Here is a 10000-nt window from a genome sequence, read left to right as displayed (position 1 = left end):
TTTCATGGAAAAAAGAATTACAATTAAAAAATGAAATAAATATAGAGTCGGATGGAAAAGATAGAAAATCACTAGAACAAAGTTGAGTAGAAAAACTTATTAGATACCATTGCTTCTGTGGTATCTAATAAGTTCTACCTACTATTGGATTTGAACCAATGACTCCCGCCGTATGAAAGCGATACTCTAACCACTGAGTTAAGTAGGTCATTTATCATCACAAAGAAAAAAAAATGAGCCCTATCACATCGATAGATTATAAATCGAATATTATTGATAAGCAATACCAATCAAACAAATCAACAAAATAGATTATAGAATATTCATCTTGACAAGAAATTATCTACATGATAAGATATGTATCACAAGGGCTATAGCTCAGTTGGTAGAGCACCTCGTTTACACGCGCGCCAATGTTTTTCAGAGAAGTACATCATGTAATCAAAAAAGTTGATCTTATTGAGAAATCGATGTCTTACTCTATTACTTTTAGGGAACAAAACAAGAGAACAGTAGCCTGACAAAAAGTTCGGTCCGAATCGAGTGCCCCATTTAGGCACTAAAAAAATCCATCATTGATTTGAGATATTGATAAGGTGAATACCCAGTCTATTCAATGCTAGGCATAATGAGTATCAGGACCTCAAAAAAAATGATCTTTCGTCCTATCTTATGAACAACTTTAAGGTGTATGAAGTTTCATATTTTATTCTTTAAGCAGAAGCAGGACGATAGAGATTCCATTTAACTTAAGTTGATCTAGGTCAGAAGCATACCTACGTCAGGATAACCCCTTCTTTGAAAAACTTTGGTAGTGCTCCGAGATTCGAATCAAAATAATGAATCAGAGCACATGGAACCATCTCCCTTTCTTTCTGTCAAGAAAAAATATGGTAGACTAACTTATTTATAACAGTTAATGAAAGAGCCCAATGCAAAAAAATGCATGTTGGGTCTTTGAAACAGTTCAAATCATTTTGATAATAATAAGTTTGATCTGTTTTACCGAGAAGGTCTACGGTTCGAGTCCGTATAGCCCTATATTATTAATAATTCAAAAATAGAATCGTTTTCCTTTCCTCATTATTGTTTGTATTGTTTGTAATTGGCCACTTGATTTGGTTCATCATTAATGTCTTATCTTTGTAGATGAATTACATATGAAAATTTTCCTATTTTCCCATACAAAATCAAGAAATTAGTAATACTTCTTTTCTTTGGGATACCTACCCAATTCTAGTAAATTTTTGGAGTCAAAATCATGACATGAAACCGGTTAAAAACTCCACCATAACCCAATGCAAATCGAATGCACTAGTAAATCACATGGATCTAGGAACGACTTACTGTATTTTATTTGTGGACAAGCTAGAGTTTGAGAAACGAAGATCTTTGGTAACTTTCATTGTAAACATTCTCAAATAGGCTTTTCTGTTGGTATACCTTATCTAGTAAAGCACAAAACTAAAGTAGTCGTCTTCTCTTTCCTTCTTCAATCACTAAAAGTTCCTAAATGGAAATTCCGACTATATGTATCCTCTCTATATAAATATATAATATTTAATATATATTTATTATGGATATAATAGATATTATATAAATAGGATTATAGTGGATGAATCTTCAAACGAGACATGTACCGATCGACTAATCCGGTATATTTTCCACATTGATAGGAGTACGTTTATGTTTCTGCTTTACGAATATGATATTTTCTGGGTATTTCTAATAATATCAAGTCTTATTCCTATTTTGGCATTTCTAATTTCTGGAGTTTTAGCCCCTCTTAGCAAAGAGCCAGAGAAACTTTCGAGTTATGAATCGGGAATAGAACCAATGGGCGATGCTTGGGTACAATTTAGAATCCGTTATTATATGTTTGCTCTAGTTTTTGTTGTTTTTGATGTTGAAACAGTTTTTCTTTATCCGTGGGCAATGAGTTTTGATGTATTAGGGGTATCCGTCTTTATAGAAGCTTTAATTTTCGTGCTTATCCTAATTGTCGGTTTAGTTTATGCATGGCGAAAAGGAGCATTGGAATGGTCTTAGTTTTTGAATATTCAGACAATTAAAAAAAACATTGAGACAGTTATGAATTCCATCGAGTTTCCCTTACTTGATCGAACAACCCAAACTTCAGTTATTTCAACTACATCAAATGATCTTTCAAATTGGTCAAGACTCTCCAGTTTATGGCCGCTTCTCTATGGTACCAGTTGTTGCTTCATTGAATTCGCTTCATTAATAGGTTCACGATTCGACTTTGATCGTTATGGACTGGTACCAAGATCTAGTCCTAGACAGGCAGACTTAATTTTAACAGCGGGTACGGTAACAATGAAAATGGCTCCTTCTTTAGTAAGATTATATGAGCAAATGCCTGAACCAAAATATGTTATTGCTATGGGAGCATGTACAATTACAGGAGGGATGTTCAGTACCGATTCTTATAGTACTGTTCGGGGAGTCGATAAGTTAATTCCTGTCGATGTGTATTTGCCGGGTTGTCCGCCTAAACCCGAGGCTGTTATAGATGCTATAACAAAACTTCGTAAGAAAATATCTCGAGAAATCTATGAAGATCGAATTAAGTCTCAAGAGGAAAATCGGTGTTTTACTACCAATCACAAATTTCATGTTGGCCCAAGTACTAATACTGGAAATTACGATCAAGGATTACTCTATCAACCATCATCTACTTCAGAGATCATCCCTCCTGAAACTTTTTTCAAATACAAAAGTGCAGTCTCTTCCTACGAATTAGTAAATTAGGCCGTATACTTTTTTTGTACAGAATAACAAAGCAAAGAACGAGTGAATCTTCATCAATTTTTCATTGTAAATGGGAAATACTTATACAAATAAAAATAAAAAAATGGGGGGGGGAGAAGATGCAGGGTAATTTGTCTTCTTGGCTAGTCAAACATGGACTGGTTCATAGATCTTTGGGTTTCGATTACCAAGGAATAGAGACTTTACAAATAAAGCCCGAGGAATGGCATTCCATTGCAGTCATTTTATATGTATATGGTTACAATTATCTACGTTCCCAATGTGCTTATGATGTAGCACCAGGCGGACTGTTAGCTAGTGTGTATCATCTTACGAGAATCGAGTATGGTATAGATCAACCGGAAGAGGTATGCATAAAAGTATTTGCCGCAAGGATAAATCCTAAAATTCCGTCTGTTTTCTGGGTTTGGAAAAGTGCGGATTTTCCAGAAAGGGAATCTTATGATATGTTGGGAATTTCTTATGATAATCATCCACGTCTAAAGCGTATCTTAATGCCTGAAAGTTGGGTAGGATGGCCCTTACGTAAGGATTATATTGCCCCCAATTTTTATGAAATACAAGATGCTCATTAAATAATACGAAACTAATCTTCACTTCGACAACTCAAGATATTCAAATACATTTTTACGTTCTCTTATAGATATAGCATAGTAATTGAAGTCTCATTCATCTTATTATTATTGATTAAAAAAAATACAATTAGAGATTTGGTGAGATTATCCAATTTGTAAGATACTTATTTTGGATGAGCCACAAGCTAATAGGATGAACTAAATGAGTTCTGCATTATGAACTATGTATCACGCATATGACTTATAGATGTGCTTTAAAAAGTCACATAGGGTGAAATGAAGAAATATAATATGAAAAGAGAATCGGATTCTATTTGTACTGTATCTGAGATGAATCTTGGCCATTCCCGCCTTTCAACTCCCCTAGACTAGACTTTTGGGTCTTATAAGGAACTAATTGAAACTTTCAAATATGTATAAAATAGGAATTGAACGCCAGGAGACAGAGTATGAACAAATAAAAAAGAAGAGGAAACAAAAGAAAATTCTTTTCTTTTACATATCTATATACATCCTTTACATATTTCTATAAATATCCTCTTTATCTTTACTTGTCTATTTTCGACATCTATAAATAGAGTAAAAAATATATATAGTTTAGTTAAAGGGTAGATTTCCAGACATCATCATGTATCAGTATTTTTCATGATCTATATTATTAATGAATCCGTAGAATAGATACTCATACAAATTCATGATGTGCCAAGAACCAGATTTGAACTGGTGACACGAGGATTTTCAGTCCTCTGCTCTACCAACTGAGCTATCCCGGCCATTTCCGACACATTATCCTTATTTTAATAGATGACTTTGGTCTATGTCAATTGTAAATAAGAAAAAAGGTATTCCAAAGTCTTCTTTTTGAAGATATACGAAATTTCAGGGCTTGGATAAGCCTTTCGAAGTTTCAGTACAGTAGACAGTTAATCATTCAAATTTCACAGATTACTTGCGCAAGGATGTTCGTTTGTACGTCTATCATATAGAATATATACCACAAGCCTTGTGATAAGAAATCAAATTTCCGCTCAAATACGCTTGTGAAAGAGTCGAATGAATGAGAAACATAACAAAGTCTGAATTGCTAATGAACGGATAAATAATTAAAGAGGCCAACGGGCCTTTTTAGGGTTTTGGGGATAGAGGGACTTGAACCCTCACGATTTTAAAAGTCGACGGATTTTCCTCTTACTATAAATTTCATTTTTGTCGTTATTGACATGTAGAATGGGACTCTATCTTTATTCTATTCGATCTGATTAATCAATTCTTCAAAAGATCTATCAGACTATGATGGAGTAAATGATTTGATCAATGAATATTCGATTATTTTTTCAACTTGTAGATCTTGGAATCGATTCATAACAATTCGTTCATTTTTATATATAATTTTATATATATATATAAATATAAATATAAAAAATTATAGAAATATATAAAAAATAGAGATTCGAGTTGTCATTAATCAATATAGTATTTCAGTACGTAATACGTTTATCTTTCATCGTTTCTGGAGTTTCGATGGAAGGATTCATTCCTTTACTAACGCAACGTCGTCAACTCCATTTGTTAGAACAGCTTCCATTGAGTCTCTGCACCTACCCTTTTTTTTCGGAAAAAAGGATTTGGCTCAGGATTGCCCATTTTTAATTCCAGGGTTTCTCTGAATTTGAAAGTTATCACTTAGTAGGTTTCCATACCAAGGCTCAATCTAATTAAGTCCGTAGCGTCTACCGATTTCGCCATATCCCCCTCTTTTAAGATTAGTATCGCATTATGATGTCCTTCCCCGTTTTCTTTCATTTGTATTATACTGGAACCACTCAAGTCATTAGAATACCGATTCCTCTATTGAAAAGTGTTTCCTCCTATTGGATTTCTTGTCTATCTTCTTTCATCTCTCTCTTCTCTATCGGAGACCCATATTTGTTCCGATCCAAAATGATTCTATCATTTCTGTATCTGCAATTCAATATATATCAATATAGATAGATATATGAACATATATATTTGCCCCTCTTTCTATTATTTTTTTAGTAAAAAATTTAATACTTAAACGGTCGATTCCCTTGTTCGTCTTATCTTCCACCTTTCAGAATGAAAACATAGAAACGCTTCATTATCATCTCAATTGCATTAAATGCAATTAAGATTAACACATTAATTATTGATACACATCCATTTGATAAATAGATCAAAATTTTCTATCGCTATATTCTATTAATCGTTATATTAATTATTATGTTCTATAATAGAACAATTCCAATATTGAATATTTATTTGAAATGAAATTAGATTCTATATTCATATTAATTAGGAATAGCTAAGATCCCAGTAATTTAGTAAATTACTATGCATGTAACATTTCTGTTATGTGAGCCCGCTTAGCTCAGAGGTTAGAGCATCGCATTTGTAATGCGATGGTCATCGGTTCGATTCCGATAGCCGGCTTTTCTCTATTGATTTTATTTTTGACATAATTGATAAATCAAATAAATAAAGAAACGACTTCTTACCCTTTTTCAAAGGTCACCGATCTATGATGTCGTAGGAACTTACTTACCTTTATGACTAAAGGAGGGGTTCTATTTCTGTAGAACAAATCAAGAAAGGAACTCTTACTTTTTTATATCATTTACATATACAATAGGATCCGGATATTGATCCAAGTTATCTAATTATTCTTTGTTTTGTAGTACAATACTTTACTGGATTTCACTTCATTTATAATATTTATCATTTAGTTTTCATTTAAGTTTATGAAATTTAAATAAAATAAAATGTTTATGAAATTTAAATAAAATAAAATAAGGAGTCTTTATGTCGCGTTACAGAGGGCCTCGTTTCAAAAAAATACGCCGTCTGGGGGCTTTACCGGGACTAACTAGTAAAAGGCCCAAAACCGGAAACGATCTTAAAAACCAATCGCGTTCCGGTAAAAAATCTCAATATCGTATTCGTTTAGAAGAAAAACAAAAATTGCGTTTTCATTATGGTCTTACAGAACGACAATTACTTAAATACGTTCGTATCGCCGGAAAAGCCAAAGGATCAACGGGTCAAGTTTTACTACAATTACTTGAAATGCGTTTGGATAACATCCTTTTTCGATTGGGTATGGCTTCGACTATTCCTCAAGCCCGACAATTAGTTAATCATAGACATATTTTAGTTAATGGTTCTATAGTGGATATACCAAGTTATCGGTGCAAACCCCGAGATATTATTACAGCAAAAGATGAAAAAAAATCGAGAACACTGATTCAAAATTATCTTGATTCATCCCCCCCTCAGGAATTGCCAAAACATTTGACTCTTCAGCCATTGCAATATAAAGGATTAGTCAATCAAATAATAGATAGTAAATGGGTCAGTTTAAAAATAAATGAATTGCTCGTTGTAGAATATTATTCTCGTCAGACTTAAACCTAACTAAAAAACAAGGGTTCGGACAATTTCGTCCTCCCCTTCGCCGAAGTCTAAGTAAAGAGACCGAAGGAAAGTAAGGTTTTGATCCGGAAATTTTTCTATCATTCATCTATCATTGATCGGTAGGGGGATTTTCATCTCTTGTGCATTCTTTCCAGTCTTTTCGTTTCCGTACCACAAAAATTCGAAATAAAGAATCCATAAAGGTCTAACCGTTGGAATAATAGTATCGATTGTTATTTGATTTGATACATTGTGGTCAGTAACATTGTTGAATTAGTACGGAAAGAGAGGGATTCGAACCCTCGGTAAACAAAAGCCTACATAGCAGTTCCAATGCTACGCCTTCAACCACTCGGCCATCTCTCCTACAGAATGATTATGGCCCAGAAACCGAGTTAATAGTGAGTCATTAATATTCAATTTTTTTTTTGATAGGCACGTCCAACCAATTCTAACTATACAAATAATTTTTTTTTAACTATGTTTAATGGATACTTTTAGCTCATGATTCTATTTAGTTTTTTAAACTATGATTCCTTTTTTCTAAAAATTCGACTTTTACAGTTTTCGATTTTTCACCAACAACTGTTTATCCCATACATATATCTAGTCACAAGTTATGAATCATAGAATGATTATTCGATTCTTTTTGCTCTTTTTTGTATCATAATTCAATCAAAAAACTTCTAGAATTACCCCAGTCAGATAAATAAAATTCTTTTTTTCTTCAACTTCGCTGAAATCAGAATAGTTCTCTTCATTCTGATCCTACTACATTTGGATGAAATTTAACCGGATTGAAATATTTCTTCTCTTTTATTGATTCCTGTGAAATCAAAAAGAAACAATTTTAATATCGAGTGGGATTTTTTAATGAATCCGTTTTTATGTTATTTCGTACTATGCAATTCCTTTGTTTGTGGGATCATTTTCTCACGAGAGGTAATTAAAAGAAATTATAGAATGGGGTTGTTACCGATGCCTAGATCTGGTGGGATAAATGGAAATTTTATCGATAAGACCTTTTCAATTGTAGCCAATATCTTATTACGAATAATTCCGACAACTTCCGGGGAAAAAGAGGCATTCACCTATTACAGAGATGGTGCGATTTGATTTTTTTTTTTTTCAATTTTCTTTACCGCTCTCCGTCTTAGTAGAAAGACACAGTATTCGGGATAGAAAGAAAACAATAATTGAAATAAATCTACGCTTCTTGGAGGTGCAATTTGAAAATCAAAAAATTCCTTCTGTCGTGTATCCCCGATTAATGTAACCTTAGATGCTAGAATTGTCGATTCTAGTATTAAGCGAAAGGTGTAACCTATGGATTAAGTCAACCCTACTCCACTAGTAAAAATATTCACTAGTAAAAATAGGTAGCAGAGGGGAAGAAGCACTACACCTAGGAATCAACAACACGAAAACTTTGTTATAAATTATACCTTTTCCTTATCGGGATCGGAACTTAGAAAAATGGTTGGGACAACAAACATCCATCTCGTTTGTATTTTGGATACCTGTATAACCATCGAAGACTGTTGAAGTGACTAATTCCTGGAAATTTAGAGGCGTTGAGGACAAAGAAATTGTTAGAGTTACCATTTTTATTTTTATCTAGTAAACCATGCTTGATGTTAAGAAAAGATCTTTTACAGGAAGGTTGGCTAGAGATTTTTTGTAAAAACGCTAGTCCCATGAGTTCATAATGAGAGTATTTCAATGTTTTTTGATTTCATGTATTATTCTCATCTCATTATGCGCATCAGATAAAGGGGGAGCCGTATGAGATGAAAATCTCACGTACGGTTCTGGAACGGAGATTCTTTCAATGGAATAACGAACGACCGTAACGGATGTCGGCTCAATCCGAAGGAAATTATGCGGAAGCTCTACAGAATTATTATGAAGCTATGCGACTAGAAATCGATCCCTATGATCGAAGTTATATACTCTATAACATAGGTCTTATCCACACAAGGAACGGAGAACATACAAAAGCTTTGGAATATTATTTTCGGGCACTAGAACGAAACCCGTTCTTACCACAAGCTTTTAATAATATGGCTGTGATCTGTCATTACGTGCGACTATCTCCACTATAGAAAGAAAAAAAAGAGAAAATTCGCTAATAAATACTAAAAAAAATAGGCTTTCTACATATGTATTGTCCAAACTAACGATTTGTATCAGCTGTAGCAAAGAAAGAAACTTCATAGAAGCAGAAATATGAAGAAATAGGTATGCCTAGATACTTTATTCTATGGATAAAGGATCTAATTGATAGAAGAAGCACCGTAAAGATCAATTAGTCAGGTTTTTGGCCGATACAATAAAAACTGCTTACTTATATCATGATATAAGATCAAAATGAAGGAATCCACTTATGTAATAGGGTGGATCCCCTACAATATTGAGCAGCGGTGTAGCATCAGATCCCAAAGACAGTAAGTCTTTTCTTTCTTATGAAGGAAAGTCTTTTTCAAGGATTCTATATAAATTTCTAGATGAAACCGAGATAGTTATCTTTCAGAAAATTGTAACGATAGTGGGTGGAATGCCTATGCTTTATTCTTCTGAAGGTGGGAGAAAAGATAAAACTTATTTAATTATTCAGCAAAATTGAAGTTTGAAACTTATATAATTAACCGCTTTTGCTTAACTCGAGAAAAAAAAATGGGCTAGATCTATGAAAAATTTCATTCAATTAGATTAGATATGATAAATTTTTTTAAATATGGGACAGCAAAAGAATTGACTGTTGAGCCGTATGAGGTAGGAAACTCTCAAGTACGGTTCTAAGGGAAGGAATTTACCTGCCTATTCCGACCGGGGAGAACAGGCCATTCGACAGGGAGATTCTGAAATTGCGGAGGCTTGGTTCAATCAAGCCGCTGAGTATTGGAAACAAGCTATAGCGCTTACTCCCGGTAATTATATTGAAGCCCAAAATTGGTTGAAGATCACAAGGCGTTTCAAATAAGAAAACTCTATTTTTTTTTTTTTCTTTATTTTTTTTTATTTCTTTATTTTAAATATTAACTGCTATGCTATTATTAAACTTTTCTTTTGATAAATATTTTCAAATATAAATGAATTTTTTATATTTTGTATAAATATATAGCTATTATATTTAGCTAGTATTAGTTAGAAATTTGGATATTTTTATATTTGTTATAATTCTTTGTTGTCCGCATCAG

General features: G+C 33.1%; 2 non-coding genes across 2 annotated transcripts; one reads left to right on the top strand and one right to left on the bottom strand.

Moving 5' to 3' along the window:
- The first annotated feature begins 5746 nt into the window (after window positions 1-5746).
- On the top strand, window positions 5747-5819 carry TRNAT-UGU (transfer RNA threonine (anticodon UGU)). The gene has a single exon. It is a non-coding gene; the product is annotated as a tRNA-Thr (tRNA).
- Window positions 5820-7079: 1260 nt separating this feature from the next.
- Window positions 7080-7166, bottom strand: TRNAS-GGA (transfer RNA serine (anticodon GGA)). Its single transcript has one exon. It is a non-coding gene; the product is annotated as a tRNA-Ser (tRNA).
- Between the last annotated feature and the right edge of the window lie 2834 nt (window positions 7167-10000).

The sequence above is a fragment of the Cucumis melo genome, unplaced genomic scaffold, assembly GCF_025177605.1.
Source record: "Cucumis melo cultivar AY unplaced genomic scaffold, USDA_Cmelo_AY_1.0 utg001954l, whole genome shotgun sequence".
NCBI lineage: Eukaryota > Viridiplantae > Streptophyta > Magnoliopsida > Cucurbitales > Cucurbitaceae > Cucumis > Cucumis melo.
This window is presented reverse-complemented; position numbering and strand designations above follow the sequence as displayed.